Genomic DNA, 19,021 nt, shown 5'->3' with positions numbered 1-19,021 from the left:
GTGGCAGCAATTGATGGCACAGTGGTGGCTGCAATTGATGGCACAGTGGCTGCGTTTGATGGCACAGTGGCTGTGTTTGAGGGCACAGTGGCTACGTTTGAGGACACAGTGGCTGCAATTGATGGCACAGTGGTTGCATTTGATGGGCACAGTGGCTGCATTTGATGGCATGGTGGCTGCATTTGGGGGCACAGTGGCAGCATTTGATGGTACAGTGGCTGCATTTGATGGGCACAGTGGCTGCATTTGATGGCACAGGTGCTGCATTTGATGACACAGTGGCAGCAATTGATGGCACAGTGGCTGCATTTGATGGGGCACCGTGGCTGCATTTGGGGGCACAGTGGCGGCAATTGATGGCGCAGTGGATGCATTTGATGGGGCACAGTGGCGGCAATTGATGGCACAGTGGCTGTGTTTGATGGCACAGTGGCTACGTTTTTAATCTCAATAATTTGTATTGATGTTTCCCACAGTGGCTGCGTTTGAGGGCACAGTGGCTCCATTTGATGGGCACGGTGAGGCTGCAATTGATGTTTTTTTTTCAGTATTTTATAGTTTGTTTGCACCCCCCTCAAAAAAAAAAAAATCTTGAGCACCTGCCACCACTGCTGACAAATATGTCAGTTATTGTGTTATCACACGAAGGTGATTATGTGACTATTGTAAGATTTCATTTATTGTACACTATAATGCTTGCTATCCATTTTACAGTTACTTCAGTTCTCCTTTCATGTTCCACTATATACAGAGGACTGGTTCTCTCAGCTGCCTGAGGTAATTCTATGCCCATCGCCTCTGCAGTGAGTGCAGTGGAGGGAGGAAGACAGCAGGAAGGAACAGCGCCTGTATACAGGAGGCGGGACTCTGCTCTTGCTTGGCGCTGATTGGCTGCTTGTCACTTTCAGTTTGCATTGCCTGTAAATCGCTGGCTTCCAGGAAAAGGAAACTAGACGGGTCTTATGGTCGGGGTCCTGGGCTCAGTTCTCACAACTGGAGGAGACTCTGAGCTGGAAGGTAAGGTGACAGAGCTGTGTGTGTGTTACTGGCAGAACAAGTTGTAGGTGACTTTATTTACATGAACTTTCTTCTTCCTTCATAACATCAGGCCCTGAGGTAATCACATTGCTGCCACTTCTTATACATGCTTCGTTGTAACATGGAGGAGCAGAAAATAAGACATTCTGGAGATAAAATGAAGTATTTCTAGTTTATGGGCTCTCACTGTGATCTGATAGCAAGAGAAATGTGTGCTATGGGTTGTGATAATGTTCACATTTATTTTACTTCTTATTTCATTGTAGATGGTTTGCACATTTTCTGCACACAGCTTTAAAAAAATGCATTTATTTATTGTTTGCATTTGAGCCTGCAGAGCATTGTAACTGCAATCAGTGGATCGTGGGTGCAATGCTCTGGCTCCTGCAGACTATTCCTCCAGCTGGAGGTCCAGAGATTTTGGTTAGAGGGTTGGAGAAAGTATGAGGTGTTGTCACTACACTTGTGTGCCAATGACATCTAAGCCCCTGTTCACGTTGAGTGCGGCTTTAAATTCATGCAATTTCACCTGAAATGGCACAATTTCAAAGTCGCATCTCAGTGCGACTTCAAAGACATCTATGTGGCTTCATGCACAGATGTCTATTGAAGTGGCACCTGAAAGCGCCAAACGTAGTGCATGTACTACTTTTTTAAATCGATGCAGCACCACAAAGTTGGCATTGCACAACAGATGGGGCAGCACCATGACCATTCAAAAAAAAATGACAAGAGCCTGTGGAGATAAGTACTTCTGGATTCAGTTAGGCTGGATTCACGTCTATGCATTTTTAGCACATTTTGCACTACAGAACGTGTTCCATAGGAAACCATGCTAAATGGACTGTAGTGCAAATCTGCAAAATGCAAAAAGCACTAAAATGCATAGGTGTGAATCCAGCCTATAGGAGGGGGGCTAAGGACTGTGACCATGTTTCACCCTAAATTATAGTGTCTGTAAACCCTAAGGCTAGATTTACACCTATGCAGTTATAGTGCTTTTTGCATTTTTCAGATTTGCATTAGAGTCCATTTAATATGGTTTCCTATGGAGCACGTTCTGTAGTGAAAATCTGCAAAATGCAAAAAGCACTAAAAATGCACAGGTGTGAATCCAGCCTAAAGCCCCATACACACTAATAGATTTTCTTCTGATTTTTGTCTTCAGATTCACCAAAACCATGTAGTGCCTGCCTGATTGTATACAAATTGAAACTCCTAAGATTTGATCTCATATTATATGGTTTTGGTAAATCTGAAGGAAAAAATCAACAGAAAATCTGATATGTATGGGGCTTTACATATACCCAGTGAAATTACTAACCACTTGTGATGCACATAATCATACAAAAGGAATACTCCTACATAATTAGTACCTGTCTATCTGTAACCCTCTCTCCTCTAAGGCTTCATGCACACGAGACGCAGATGCAAACGCTGCTGGACACATGTTGAAACCGGCGTTTAGAAACGCGCGTTTTGCCGCGATTTTTACCGCGATTTAGCGGCGTTTTACCACGTTTGCGTCTAGAAGCGTTTAGTTAAGCTAACATCATAGACCCTCCCCAGCTCAAAAAAACAGTATTATTAACTATTTCAGCAATTTTGTGAGACCAGAGTGAGTAGCAGCAGCTGTGAGAGCTGCAGTGTACTTGTATTTAGCGTGTCACTTGCCACGGCACCTGCCACAAGTTGTGGATTGTCCACTTGCCACGTCACCTGCCACGTCACCAGCCACAAGATGTGGATTGTCCACTTGCCACGTCACTTGCCACGTCACCTGCCACAAGTTGGGGATTGTCCACATCACCTGCCACGTCACTTGCCACATCACCTGCCACAAGTTGTGGATTGTCCACTTGCCACGTCACTTGCCACATCACCTGCCACGTCACTTGCCACAAGATGTGGATTGTCCACTTTCCATGTCACCTGCCATGCCACCTGCCACAAGTTGTGGATTGTCCACTTGCCACGTCACCAGCCACATCACCTGCCACAAGTTGTGGATTTCCACTTGCCACGTGACTTGCCACATCACCTGCCACATCACTTGCCACGTCACCTGTCACAAGTTGTGGATTGTCCACTTGCCACATCACTTGCCACCTGCCATGTCACTTGCCACAAGCTGTGGATTGTCCACTTGCCACGTCACTTGCCACATCACCTGCCACGTCACTTGCCACGAGATGTGGATTGTCCACTTTCCACGTCATCTGCCATGCCACCTGCCACAAGCTGTGGATTGTCCACTTGCCACGTCACCAGCCACATCACCTGCCACAAGTTGTGGATTGTCCACTTGCCACGTCACTTGCCACATCACCTGCCACGTCACTTGCCACATCACCTGCCACAAGTTGTGGATTGTCTACTTGCCACGTCACTTGCCACAAAACCTGCCACGTCACTTGCCACGTCACCTGCCACAAGTTGTGGATTGTCCACTTGCCACGTCACCTGCCACAAGTTGGGGATTGTCCACATCACCTGCCACGTCACTTGCCACATCACCTGCCACAAGTTGTGGATTGTCCACTTGCCACGTCACTTGCAACATCACCTGCCACGTCACTTGCCACAAGATGTGGATTGTCCACTTTCCATGTCACCTGCCATGCCACCTGCCACAAGCTGTGGATTGTCCACTTGCCACGTCACCAGCCACATCACCTGCCACAAGTTGTGGATTGTCCACTTGCCACGTCACTTGCCACATCACCTGCCACGTCACTTGCCACATCACCTGCCACAAGTTGTGGATTGTCTACTTGCCACGTCACTTGCCACATCACCTGCCACGTCACTTGCCACGTCACCTGCCACAAGTTGTGGATTGTCCACTTGCCACGTCACCTGCCACAAGTTGGGGATTGTCCACATCACCTGCCACGTCACTTGCCACATCACCTGCCACAAGTTGTGGATTGTCCACTTGCCACGTCACTTGCAACATCACCTGCCACGTCACTTGCCACAAGATGTGGATTGTCCACTTTCCATGTCACCTGCCATGCCACCTGCCACAAGTTGTGGATTGTCCACTTGCCACGTCACCAGCCACATCACCTGCCACAAGTTGTGGATTTCCACTTGCCACGTGACTTGCCACATCACCTGCCACATCACTTGCCACGTGCCATGTCACTTGCCACAAGCTGTGGATTGTCCAGTTACCACGTCACTTGCCACGTCACCTGCCACAAGTTTTGGATTGTCCACTTGCCACGTCACTTGCCACGTCAGCTGCCCCGTCACTTGCCACAAGATGTGGATTGTCCACTTGTCACATCACCTGCCACATCACTTGCCACATCACCTGCCACGTCACCTGCCACAAGTTGTGGATTGTCCACTTGCCACGTCCCTTGCCACGTCCCCTGCCACATCACCTGCCACAAGTGGATTGTCCACTTGCCAGATCACTTGCCACATCACCTGCCACAAGCTGTGGATTGTCCACTTGCCACGTCACCAGCCACATCACCTGCCACAAGTTGTGGATTGTCCACTTGCCACGTGACTTGCCACATCACCTGCCACGTCACTTGCCACATCACCTGCCACAAGTTGTGGATTGTCTACTTGCCACGTCACTTGCCACATCACCTGCCACGTCACTTGCCACAAGATGTGGATTGTCCACTTTCCACGTCACCTGCCATGCCACCTGCCACAAGTTGTGGATCGTCCACTTGCCACGTCACCAGCCACATCACCTGCCACAAGTTGTGGATTGTCCACTTGCCACACGTGACGTGTGACGTGGCAGGTGATGTGGCTAGTGACGTGGCAAGTAGACAATCCACAACTTGTGGCAGGTGATGTGGCAGGTGATGTGGCAAGTCACGTGGCAAGTGGACAATCCACAACTTGTGGCAGGTGATGTGGCTGGTGATGTGGCAAGTGGACAATCCACAACTTGTGGCAAGTGACGTGGCAAGTAGACAATCCACAACTTGTGGCAGGTGATGTGGCAAGTCACGTGGCAGGTGATGTGGCAAGTCACGTGGCAAGTGGACAATCCACAACTTGTGGCAGGTGGCATGGCAGGTGACGTGGAAAGTGGACAATCCACATCTCGTGGCAAGTGACGTGGCAGGTGATGTGGCAAGTGACGTGGCAGGTGATGTGGCAAGTGGACAATCCACAACTTGTGGCAGGTGACGTGGCAGGTGATGTGGCATGTGGACAATCCCCAACTTGTGGCAAGTGACGTGGCAAGTGACGTGGCAAGTGGACAATCCAAAACTTGTGGCAGGTGACGTGGCAAGTGGCGTGGCAGGTGATGTGGCTGGTGACGTGGCAAGTGGACAATCCACAACTTGTGGCAGGTGGCATGGCAGGTGACATGGAAAGTGGACAATCCACATCTTGTGGCAAGTGACGTGGCAGGTGATGTGGCAAGTGACGTGGCAGGTGATGTGGCAAGTGGACAATCCAAAACTTGTGGCAGGTGGCGTGGCAAGTGACGTGGCAGGTGATGTGGCAAGTGGACAATCCACAACTTGTGGCAAGTGACGTGGCAAGTGGACAATCCACAACTTGTGGCAGGTGACATGGCAAGTGACGTGGCAGGTGATGTGGCTAGTGACGTGGCAAGTAGACAATCCACAACTTGTGGCAGGTGATGTGGCAAGTGACGTGGCAGGTGATGTGGCAAGTCACGTGGCAAGTGGACAATCCACAACTTGTGGCAGGTGATGTGGCTGGTGACGTGGCAAGTGGACAATCCACAACTTGTGTCAGGTGGCATGGCAGGTGACGTGGAAAGTGGACAATCCACATCTCGTGGCAAGTGACGTCGCAGGTGATGTGGCAAGTGACGTGGCAAGTGGACAATCCACAACTTGTGGCAGGTGATGTGACAAGTGGACAATCCCCAACTTGTGGCAAGTGAAGTGGCAAGTGACGTGGCAAGTGGACAATCCAAAACTTGTGGCAGGTGACGTGGCAAGTGACGTGGCAGGTGATGTGGCTGGTGATGTGGCAAGTGAACAATCCACAACTTGTGGCAGGTGGCATGGCAGGTGACGTGGAAAGTGGACAATCCACATCTTGTGGCAAGTGATGTGGCAAGTGATGTGGCAAGTGACGTAGCAAGTGGACAATCCAAAACTTGTGGCAGGTGACGTGGCAGGTGATGTGGCAAGTGGACAATCCACAACTTGTGGCAAGTGACGTGGCAGGTGATGTGGCAAGTGACGTGGCAGGTGATGTGGCAAGTGGACAATCCACAACTTGTGGCAGGTGACATGGCAAGTGACGTGGCAGGTGATGTGGCTAGTGACGTGGCAATAGACAATCCACAACTTGTGGCAGGTGATGTGGCAGGTGATGTGGCAAGTCACGTGGCAAGTGGACAATCCACAACTTGTGGCAGGTGATGTGGCTGGTGATGTGGCAAGTGGACAATCCACAACTTGTGGCAGGTGGCATGGCAGGTGACGTGGAAAGTGGACAATCCACATCTCGTGGCAAGTGACGTGGCAGGTGATGTGGCAAGTGACGTGGCAGGTGATGTGGCAAGTGGACAATCCACAACTTGTGGCAGGTGACGTGGCAGGTGATGTGGCATGTGGACAATCCCCAACTTGTGGCAAGTGACGTGGCAAGTGGACAATCCAAAACTTGTGGCAGGTGACGTGGCAAGTGACGTGGCAGGTGATGTGGCTGGTGACGTGGCAAGTGGACAATCCACAACTTGTGGCAGGTGGCATGGCAGGTGACATGGAAAGTGGACAATCCACATCGCGTGGCAAGTGACGTGGCAGGTGATGTGGCAAGTGACGTGGCAGGTGATGTGGCAAGTGGACAATCCAAAACTTGTGGCAGGTGGCGTGGCAAGTGACGTGGCAGGTGATGTGGCAAGTGGACAATCCACAACTTGTGGTAAGTGACGTGGCAAGTGGACAATCCACAACTTGTGGCAGGTGACATGGCAAGTGACGTGGCAGGTGATGTGGCTAGTGACGTGGCAAGTAGACAATCCACAACTTGTGGCAGGTGATGTGGCAAGTGACGTGGCAGGTGATGTGGCAAGTCACGTGGCAAGTGGACAATCCACAACTTGTGGCAGGTGATGTGGCTGGTGACGTGGCAAGTGGACAATCCACAACTTGTGGCAGGTGGCATGGCAGGTGACGTGGAAAGTGGACAATCCACATCTCGTGGCAAGTGACGTCGCAGGTGATGTGGCAAGTGACGTGGCAAGTGGACAATCCACAACTTGTGGCAGGTGATGTGGCAAGTGGACAATCCCCAACTTGTGGCAAGTGACGTGGCAAGTGACGTGGCAAGTGGACAATCCAAAACTTGTGGCAGGTGACGTGGCAAGTGACGTGGCAGGTGATGTGGCTGGTGATGTGGCAAGTGGACAATCCACAACTTGTGGCAGGTGGCATGGCAGGTGACGTGGAAAGTGGACAATCCACATCTTGTGGCAAGTGACGTGGCAGGTGATGTGGCAAGTGACGTAGCAAGTGGACAATCCACAACTTGTGGCAGGTGACGTGCCAAGTGGACAATCCACATCTTGTGGCAAGTGACGTGGCAAGTGACGTGGCAGGTGATGTGGCGAGTCACGTGGCAAGTGGACAATCCACAACTTGTGGCAGGTGCCATGGGAAGTGACACGCTAAATACAAGTACACTGCAGCTCTCACAGCTGCTGCTACTCACTCTGGTCTCACAAAATTGCTGAAATAGTTAATAATACTGTTTTTTGAGCTGGGGAGGGTCTATGATGTTAGCTTAACTAAATGCTTCTAGACGCAAACGCGGTAAAACGCCGCTAAATCGCGGTAAAAATCGCGGCAAACGCGCGTTTCTAAACGCCGGTTTCAGCTTTTAAAAACATGTGTCCAGCAGAGTTTGCATCTGCGTCTCGTGTGCATGAAGCCTAAGGCTCCGTTCACACAGGGGGCGACGCGAGGCGACACGACTTGCCGTGCCGCGACCTGACAAGTCGCCCCCGTTCTGTACTACGGAACCGTTCTAAGAGGAGCGACTCGAGTCGCTCCGACTTAGAAAAAAGGTTCCTGTACTACTTTTGGGCGACCTCGGGCGACTTGCATTGACTTCTATACAGAAGTCATTTGCAAGTCGCCGCTGAGGTCGCGGCAGGTCGCGGCGAGGCAAGTCGTGTCGCCTCGCATCGCCCCCTGTGTGAACCGAGCCTTAGGCTTCATGCACACGAGACGCAGATGCAAACTCTGCTGGACACAAGCTGAAACCGGCGTTTAGAAACGCGCGTTTTGCCGCGATTTTTACCGCGATTTAGCGGCGTTTTACCGCGTTTGCGTCATGGCAAGTGACGTGGCAGGTGATGTGGCTAGTGACGTTGCAAGTAGACAATCCACAACTTGTGGCAGGTGATGTGGCAAGTCACGTGGTAGGTGATGTGGCAAGTCACGTGGCAAGTGGACAATCCACAACTTGTGGCAGGTGATGTGGCTGGTGACGTGGCAAGTGGACAATCCACAACTTGTGGCAGGTGACGTGGAAAGTGGACAATCCACATCTCGTGGCAAGTGACGTGGCAGGTGATGTGGCAAGTGACGTGGCAAGTGGACAATCCACAACTTGTGGCAGGTGACGTGGCAGGTGATGTGCCAAGTGGACAATCCCCAACTTGTGGCAAGTGACGTGGCAAGTGAACAATCCAAAACTTGTGGCAGGTGACGTGGCAAGTGACGTGGCAGGTGATGTGGCTGGTGACGTGGCAAGTGGACAATCCACAACTTGTGGCAGGTGGCATGGCAGGTGACGTGGAAAGTGGACAATCCACATCTTGTGGCAAGTGACGTGGCAGCTGACGTGGCAAGTGACATGGCAAGTGGACAATCCAAAACTTGTGGCAGGTGACGTGGCAAGTTAACAATCCACAACTTGTGGCAAGTGACGTGGCAAGTGGACAATCCACAACTTGTGGCAAGTGACATGGCAGGTGGCAAGTGATGTGGCAAGTGGACAATCCACAACTTGTGACAGGTGACGTGGCAAGTGACGTGGCAGGTGATGTGGCAAGTCACGTGGCAAGTGGAAATCCACAACATGTGGCTGGTGACGTGGCAAGTGGACAATCCACAACTTGTGGCAGGTGGCATGGCAGGTGACGTGGAAAGTGGACAATCCACATCTTGTGGCAAGTGACGTGGCAGGTGATGTGGCAAGTGACGTAGCAAGTAGACAATCCACAACTTGTGGCAGGTGACGTGGCATGTGATGTGCCAAGTGGACAATCCACATCTTGTGGCAGCTGACGTGGCAAGTGACGTGGCAAGTGGACAATCCAAAACTTGTGGCAGGAGACGTGGCAAGTGACGTGGCAGGTGACGTGGCAAGTGGACAATCCACAACTTGTGGCAGGTGACGTGGCAAGTGACGTGGCAGGTGATGTGGCAAGTCACGTGGCAAGTGGAAATCCACAACTTGTGGCAGGTGACGTGGCAAGTGACGTGGCAAGTGGACAATCCACAACTTGTGGCAAGTGACATGGCAGGTGGCAACATGGTTTCACATGCTTTCACAAAGCATATAGAAAAACGACATTGCATATAATAACCTTTTTTTATTGATTTCGGTACTAACATCACGGGGGGTGTTTAAAAAAAAAAACTCTGGAACTCTGCTTTAAGGTTAAAAACCTTCTCTGTGCAGCTCCTCTTTTGTACTTACCTGAGCCCATTCTCGATCCAGCACTGTGCATGAGAACCGCATCTCTCAGCTCTCTCCCTCCTTACAGGGTAGATTGGTAGCAGCGAGAGTCACTCCTGCTGCTGTCAATCAAATCCTATGGGCATTGGGGCGGGGTCGAGCCCTGCTGTCTATAGATGTAGGCAGCAGGGCTCACGAGTGCCCCTATAGGAATTGGCTTCCTGTGGTGGGCACTTGGTGCAGGGGAGGAGTCGGGAGTGCCATGTGGGACCAGAGAAAAGGAGGAACAGGGCTGCTCTGTGCAAAACCACTGCACAGAGCAGGTGAGTATAATACGCTTGTTTTTTAATTTTTTTTTATTATCTTTAGAATCCTTTTAATCAAGTATTTTCTAAATGACAGAGTGAAGTAAAATGTACGCCATTTACACCCTGGTGTAAATACTCTTTTAGACTCTATTCGCACTAATGCCATTTTTGATGCATTTTGCAGAAATGCAGGGAAATTATTAACATGGGTTCCTATGGAACATACAGTAATAGATAGTTATCCTCGTGCCAAAATGGTTCAAAGAATTGGTTATAAAACTATGGTTGCAGCAAGAACACCGATAGGAGCATAAAACCCTCCCCTAAATTGGTGATATATAGTGTATAAGTGGTGTTGCGCTCCACAAAACTTAAAATAAATAAATCAATACTGGTAAACAAAATCTATGTAAAGCTATTGGAACCGTGTTCCTTTAAATCTACACACTCTTAAAAAAATAAATAAATATAAATAACTCCAACTAAAGTGCATACAGTGATAATCCCGCTAGGATAAAGTATATAAATATATACGAATAAAATAAGTAATTGCAAACTTCCAACTATAAAGTGCATATGGTGAGTGTGATTGCACCAAATAACATCAAAATACCTTAAAAAATGTAAATATATAAAAAATATTCAAAACAAGCTTCCAAATATAAAGTGCATATAGTGAGTGTGATTGCACTAAATTGCATCAAAATCCATACAGTGCATCAAGTGAAAAAATTGGTTTTTGAACCAGTTGAAGAAAGTCCAAAAAAAATTAATTAACCACTTAACAACCGCCCATTGCCGATTAACGGCTTCAGGGCGGTTGTTTAACTCTAAGAGGCCGTTAATTAACGGCCTCCCAGAATTCTGCTCTCGCGCGCCCCCTGGGGCGCGCACTCGAGAGCATCCGTGACCGCCGGGTCCACAGGACCCGGCGCATCACGAATCACGGTAAACGGCCGCTCAGCGCGGCCGTTTACCACGTGATCGCTCCGTCAAATGACGGAGTGATCACTTGTAAACAAACCGGCGTCATGTTATGACGCCGGTTCCTCCCTCCCCCTCTGTGTACCGATCGGTACAGCGGAGGGGGAAGAGATCGGTGTCAGCAGCGATGTGGGCTGCATCTGCAGTGCCCACATCGCTGCGCACCGAAAATTAACCCCTCAATTCCCTGCCAACACTCTGCAATACCCTGCCATTACTCTGCATTACTCTGCAATACCCTGCCATTACTCTGCATTACTCTGCAATACCCTGCCATTACTCTGCATTACTCTGCAATACCCTGCCATTACTCTGCATTACTCTGCAATACCCCCATTACTCTGCATTACTCTGCAATACCCCCATTACTCTGCATTACTCTGCAATACCCCCATTACTCTGCAATACCCCCATTACTCTGCAATACCCTGCAGCACTCTGCATTGCCCTGCAACACTCTGCATTGCCCTGCAACACTCTGCATTGCCCTGCAACACTCTGCATTGCCCTGCAACACTCTGCATTGCCCTGCAACACTCTGCATTGCCCTGCAACACTCTGCATTGCCCTGCAACACTCCGCAACGCCCTGCAACGCTCCGCAACACCTTGCAACGCTCCGCAACACCTTGCAACGCTCCGCAACACTCCGCAATACCCTGCAATACTTTGCAATACCCTGCAACACTCCGCAATGCCCTGCAACACTCCGCAATGCCCTGCAACACTCCGCAATGCCCTGCAACACTCCGCAATGCCCTGCAACACTCTGCAACGCTTTGCAATACCCTGCAACACTCTGCAATACCCTGCAACACTCTGCAACACCCGCCAATACCCTGCAACACTCTGCAATGCTCTGCAACACCCGCCAATACCCTGCAACACTCTGCAATGCTCTGCAACACTCGCCAATACCCTGCAATGCAATACTCTGCAACGCCATACTCTGAGATACCCAGCCATAGTCGGTGATACCCTGCAATACCCAGCCATAGACATCCCCCCCCCCCCTCCCGCCGCCCTCCGGTGCTTCTACCGAATCGCTAATACGATCAAAGACAGAATCTTTTTTTTTATTTTTTTTATTTTTTCAGGCTTCCCAGCTTAGAGGTGAGATGTGGGGTCTTATTGACCCCACATCTCACTGTAAAGAGGACCTGTCATGCCATATTCCTATTACAAGGGATGTTTACATTCCTTGTAATAGGAATAAAAGTGATCAAAAAAAATATTTTTGGGGAAAAAAATGTCAAACTAAAATAAATAAAGTAAAATGAACAATAAAAAAAAATGTTTTTTTTTAAAGCGCCCCTGTCCCCATGTGCTCGCATGCAGAAGCGAACGCATACGTAAGTCCCGCCCACATATGAAAACGGTGTTCAAACCACACATGTGAGGTATCGCTGCGAACGTTAGAGCGAGAGCAATAATTCTAGCCCTAGACCTCCTCTGTAACTCAAAACATATAACCAGTAAAAAAAAAATTAAATCGTCGCCTATGGGGATTTTTAAGTAGCGACGTTTGGCCCCATTCCACGAGCGTGTGCAATTTTGAAGAGTGACATATTAGGTATCTATTTACTCAGCGTAACTTCATCTTTCACATTATGGAAAAATTGGGCTAACTTTACTGTTTTTTTTTTTTTTAAGCCCAAAACTGTTTTTTTTCCCAAAAAAAAGCATTCGAAAAATGACTGCGCAAATACCGTGCGAGATAAAAAGTTGCAAAGACCACCATTGTATTCTCCAGGGTGTTTGCTAAAAAAACATATATAATGTTTTGGAGTTCTATGTAATTTTCTAGCAAATAAATGATGATTTTTACATGTAGGAGAGAAATGTCAGAATTGTCCTGGGTGCTCCAGAACACCTGATGGCGCTCCCTGCATGTTGGGCCTCTGTATGTGGCCACACTGTGTAAAAGTCTCACACATGTGGTATCGCTGTACTCGGGAGTAATAGCAGAATGTGTTTTGGGGTGTAATTTGTGGTATGCATATGCTGTGTGTGAGAAATAACCTGATAATATGACAATTTTGTGAAAAAAAAAAAAAGTAAAAAAAATCTTGATTTTGCAAAGAATTGTGGGAAAAAATGACAACTTCAAAAAACTCATCATGCCTCTTACTAAATACCTTGGAATGTCTTCTTTCCAAAAAGGGGTCATTTGGGGGGTATTTGTACTTTTCTGGCATGTTAGGGTCTCAAGAATTGAAATAGGCCGTCAGTACTTCAGGTATGATCAATTTTCAGATATTGGCACCATAGCTTGTGGACTCTATAACTTTCACAAAGACCAAATAATATCCACCAATTTGTACTTATTTTTACCAAAGATATGTAGTAGTATAAATTTTGGCCAAGATTTATGAAGAAAAAATTACTAATCTGCTAAATTTTATAACAGAAACGAAGAAAAATTCATTTTTTTACAGAATTTTCGATATTTTTTCCTTTATAGCACAAAAAATAAAAAACCCAGCGGTGATTAAATACCACCAAAAGAAAGCTCTATTTGTGTGAAAAAAAGGACAAAAATTTCATATAGGTCCAGTGTTGCATGACTGAGTAATTGTCATTCAAAATGCGAGAGCACCGAAAGCTGAAAATTGGTCTGGTTATTAAGGGTGTTTAAGTGCCCAGTGGTCAAGTGGTTAATACAATATTTCTTATATTGAAAATACATGCAGTATGTGAGTTCACACTGTGCAGCAACAAAGAATGGACTTGTGAAAAAATAAAACATCAATTAGTGATTCCACCGGTGATCTTTGTGTATCTTCAAAGCCAGGTGCTTCCACACTGAGTGCAATGGCTACCTTACCTCCCTGCTGTAAGGTAAACAGCAAAACAATCTCCCACTTCCAGCAAATAATGATGCTATCAATTGGTATAGGAACTGCAGATCATCTTTCTTAGGTTCTCAGCCATACACCACAGACCAATTCCATATAGGAGACAGAAAAGGGGGGACTCCAATAGTGAAGTATGTAAACACAAGCTTTAATATATAAAGGACCTAGTCCTAGGTACTCACATTTAGATAAAACAATCACAGGCAACAAGTGTACAGCGTAAAAACGAACGGACTCGGCGCTCGTACCCCGGACGTCACTTCCGGTATCCTCCTCATCCAATCCTACGCGTATCGTCACTAGTCATGTGACTTCATCAGGGATGTGCAAAACCACTGCACAGAGCAGGTGAGTATAATACGCTTGTTTTTTAATTTTTTTTTATTATCTTTAGAATCCTTTTAATCAAGTATTTTCTAAATGACAGAGTGAAGTAAAATGTACGCCATTTACACCCTGGTGTAAATACTCTTTTAGGCTCTATTCGCACTAATGCCATTTTTGATGCATTTTGCAGAAATGCAGGGAAATTATTAACATGGGTTCCTATGGAACATGTTTACATCAATGCATTTTTGTGCCTCTGTGTTTTTGAAAAGGGTCGGGGACTTTTTTTCCCACAAAATGCAGCATTTTGCATGCAATAGACTTCAATGGACCCACATCCAAATGCAAGTACCATGTTTTTACTGCGATTTTGAAGCAGTTTTGCCACGATTTGCATTATGCGATTTGTGTGTTTTTGTTTTTTTTGTACATTCACTGTATATAACTGGTTGTTAAGGAGGGGGCTGGGAAGCTGGCTGCTGCATCCTTAACAACCAATGAGTTATCAGCTGAATGTAAAAAAAAACAATTGCTGGCAAAAAAAAAAAAGAGTGAAAAAAAACAAACGGCATGCCCTCCCCCAGGTCCATAACAGACCCTTATCCAAGCATGCAGCCCAGCAGGCCAGGAAAACACCTTGCCCCCATGTGGACAAGGGCCTCTTCCTGACAACCCTTGCCCAGTGGTTGTCGGGGTCTTATCGGAATCTGGAAGCCCCCTTTAACAAGGGGCCCCCCCAGATCCCAGCCTCCCCCCCATGTGAATGAGTATGAGGTACATTGCACCCCTATCCATTCACCACAAAAAAGTAGTGTGGTGTGAAAAAATACAGTACATAGACAGTTTTTGACAAGTCTTTTATTAAAAATATTTTTTTCCCTGCTTCTTCCTCCAATCTTCCTCCATCTTCTCCCGCATGTTCATCCTCCGGGCTTCTCCTTCTCCTGCTTCTACTTCCACTCTTCTTATTTCTCCTGTATTCTTTGTCCGGTGTTCTTCCTCTGCCGTCACTCTTGCCGATGACCCTCCTCTGATGTTGCATCCCACTGATCTGTCCGCGCCGATGCCAAGTATTTCTTAGATAATGACGGGGGCATGGCCATTGGATGATGTCACCCAGAGGCCCCACCTCCTTCTGAGGTCACTGCCTGGGGAATAATGGGTCCCTGATGTCATAAGGGGGTGGGGCCTCTGAATCACATCATCAGATGGCCACGCCCCCATCGTTATCTAAGAAATGCTTGACATCGGCGTGGACAGATCAGCGGGATGCAGCATCGGAGGAAGGTCGTCGAAGGGAGCGGCAGCAGAGGACAAATAAAGGACAAAGAAGACAGGAGAAAGAAGAAGAGAAGGAGAAGGAGAAGCCCGTAGGAAGATGCAGGAGAAAAGAAAATGAAGGAAGACCGGAGGAAGAAGATATATTTAATAAAAGCGATGCATACTAGTCCATTATGCTTTTAAATTGCAGGCTATATATATATATATATATATATATATATATATATATATAATATAATATTTGAATGTATTGTTTTTAGCTAGTTGTAAACATCTCTCTTTCAATAAAGTAGTAATAAACCCTCAGGGATTTTTTAGCTTAACACATTGTTCAAATTCTTACCCCAACACTTGCCGTCAATGATTTTGGCTCCTGTTCTTTCAGTGCTGCTTCCGTGAACTCCTTGTCTTCACAAGAAAGAGTTAACAGTGCAGTCTCCAACCAGCCTGTTAGTTTAAAGAAGTGAGTGGTGGGGAGTGCCTTGCCATCTCAGGCTATAGGGTTGTGTGTTTTTATTGATGCCCACCATGCAGGCAGACATGACGCAAGTCCTTGCATGCAAGGGCAACTCCCTACAATGCTGAAAGAGAAAGCAGCCACTCTGAAAAAGGAAACCTGGAGCAGTGACCATGGCATGAGCTTAAACAGGAGCATAAGCAATTTAAGGATTAAAGATAAAGAAGCTGTGTATTCAGTGAAAATTAAATCAGCTACTATAAATGCTTAAACAAACTGAGGGATTGATATCACTTCAAACAATTGTTATATGTGAAACTGGAGGAGTTAACTAGAGGGGCTAACATAGGAGCAGCATATTTCTATTTCATGCAAAACAATAACGAATTATCATATGTCATATTATATACAAAACCAGCCACATCTGCCTGTACATAGAACTTGTTGCATTGCTCCCCAAGTGCCCAACTTTAATTGCCCCAATTTTTTTATTTAAGCTCATGAACCAGTTTTTATACCAGAGCAATTTTTGCTAGAGTTCTATGGGCGATTTGTATTCCTTCAAGTCATGGTACCAAATCAATTGCAATTAAAGTGATTCTAAAAGTTTGCTTTAAAAAAAAGAATAACCACAAACTCGTCATACTTACCTGCTCTGTTTTTGCACAGAGCAGGACCAATCCTCTTCTTCTCTGGTCCCCCGTAGGCGTGTCTGTCTCCTCCCCCCTGACAAGTGCCTGCTATGGGGGCACTGGTGCGTGCACATTCCTAAAACCCATTCTTTGCATTCATAAGACACATAGAGCCATAGCTTGCCCCCCCCCACTCTTTCCTCATTGGCTCACTGGCTGTGATTGACAGTAGTGGGAGCTAATGGCTTCTGCTGCTGTGTTTCAGCCAGTGAGGAGAGAGAGATCCGGGAAAGCCCATCCCAGACTCTCGTGCACATCGCTGGATCTAGATGGGGCTCAGGTAAGTATTAGGGGTGCTTTGGGGGGAGCATCGCACAGAAGGGTTTTTACCTTCATGCATGAAGGTAGAAAAAACCTTGTGCCTTTACAACCACTTTAATAACTAAAGCTGGCCACACACCTAACTATCTGAATGTGTAATCTAGCCAAACTCCTTTAGATCTACCAAAAGGATGTATTAAAAGCACAATCCACTTAATTTGTATCCAGCCAAGTAGGCTACCTTACTGCACAATTGTTGGTCAATCTAAAGATTGTTTAGTTCCAGTCAGGTCCAAAAATATACATATAGAAACTGTTGTAATTCCTACACCATTCACCTGATTTGTATGTAAATACCCTCAAATTAAAGCTGAAAGTCTGCAGTTAGGCTCGATTCACATCTATGCATGTTGCTTTTGAGCGTTTTTGCAGTGCTTGTCACGTTTTTGGACACGTGTTTTTACCACGATTTTGCCTCGTTTTGCGTTTTTTTTTTTTTTTTTACGCGGTGGTTGCTTAGAAACTGCATATATACAGTGAAAAAAAAAGAAAAAAAATTCAAATTTCGGCAAAATCGTGGGAAAACGCAGTACTTGCATTTTTGATGCGGGTCCATTGACTTCTATTACATGCAAAACTCTGCATTTTGCGTGACAAAAAGTCCCCGACCCTTTCCAAAAACGCAGAGGCACAAAAATGCATTGATGTGAACATGTTTCATAGGAACCCATGTTAAAAAGTTTTCCTGCATTTCTGCAAGATGAAAAATGCATCAAAAAACGTGTTAGCGTGAATCAAGCCTTAAAGCACATCTTATTTCATTTCAAATCCATTGTGGTGGTGTATAGAGCCAAAAAGATTAGAATTGTGTCAGTGTCCCAATATTTATGGACCTGACTCTAGATTGCAAGGTGTATTACAAGCATAAACACGGGCGGACTGTCTGGCCAACTAAGTCCGTCAGACAATCCGACGGACAGTCCGTCCTACTTTCGAATGAATGGACTTGACCACACACGATGAACAGACAGTCCGTCGAAAGCTTGCGCGATGACGTGTACAGCACCTTCCGCCGTGTAAATCCTTTCTGAGCATGCGCCATACTTAGTCCGTCCAACTAGCCTACTCACGAGCGGACTGTCCGCTGAAACCAAAGTTGGACGGACAATATTACGGAAATTCCGAAATACTTAGTGCGCCAGACTGCACGCTGAAAAAATCCGCTGAAGCCCACACACGAGCGGACTGTCCGCTGAAATGTGTTTCAGCGGACTAAGTTGGACAGACAGTCCGCCCGTGTGTACGCGGCTTGCGAGAAACAATCTGTGGTGTAAGCAGCACTGATAAGCTGCAGTGATTGGCACTGATGAGGCTACACTGTTCATCAGGGTACTGAGCTTTTTTCTTGGCAGATTACGAGTGTTTTGGCCCCATAGACTTCAATAGAAACACCTGAAAATGCGTGATTTTTGTTACGCTTTTTCTGCTCAATCAGCAGCTCTCCACGCCTATTTCCCTCCCCGTAACGATTTTTCTTGGCTAAACAAAAATTCCTGAAGCTGTAAAATGCTTGTAATACACTTCAAAAATGCTCAAAGACTCTCAAATAAAAACAGCTGAACGTCACTCTGGTTGGGTGTGAGCGGAGCCTTAGGCCGCGTACACACGGGCGGACTGTTCGCCCAACTTTGTCCGCTGAACAGTGTTTCAGCGGACAGTCCGCTCGTGTGTGGGCTTCAGCGGACAGTTTCAGCGGACAGTCTGACGAACAAAGTTTTTCGGAAATCCCGTAAAACTGTCCGCTGAAACTTGGTTTGAGCGGACAGTCCGCCCGTGTGTAGGCTTGTTCGTCAAACTAAGTTCCGCGCATGCTCAGAAAGGATTTACATGGCGAAGGTTGCATTGCAGTGTATTGGACGTCGTATTTTTCGTCCCGTCGTACGTGCCGTTCACGTCATCGCGCAAGTTTCAGCGGATTGTTCGTTCGTCGTGTGTGGTCAAGTCCGTCCATGCTAATTTTGAGCGGACTGTCCGCTCAAACTGTTTGACGAACAAAGTTGGGCGAACAGTCCGCCCGTGTGTACGCGGCCTTAGGCCTCATTCACACTTGAGCATTTTGCAGCCTGTAACTCGAAGCAGAAAAACACTCAACAAG

General features: G+C 47.1%; 1 protein-coding gene across 1 annotated transcript in view; it reads left to right on the top strand.

Moving 5' to 3' along the window:
- Positions 1-881: 881 nt before the first annotated feature.
- The window catches only part of STAT1 (signal transducer and activator of transcription 1), a 137,671-nt gene continuing 119,531 nt past the window's right edge, over positions 882-19,021 (top strand). Inside the window, exon 1 of the mRNA XM_077448694.1 lies at positions 882-1,017. The gene's annotated coding sequence lies outside the window, so the exon portion shown is untranslated. The remainder of the gene's footprint in view (positions 1,018-19,021) is intronic.

This window comes from Lithobates pipiens, unplaced genomic scaffold (genome assembly GCF_037356315.1).
Source record: "Lithobates pipiens isolate NorthernLeopardFrog02 unplaced genomic scaffold, aLitPip1_a1.2 Scaffold_22, whole genome shotgun sequence".
NCBI lineage: Eukaryota > Metazoa > Chordata > Amphibia > Anura > Ranidae > Lithobates > Lithobates pipiens.
Note: the sequence above shows the minus strand (reverse complement) of the source record. Positions and strands in the feature narration are given on the sequence as shown.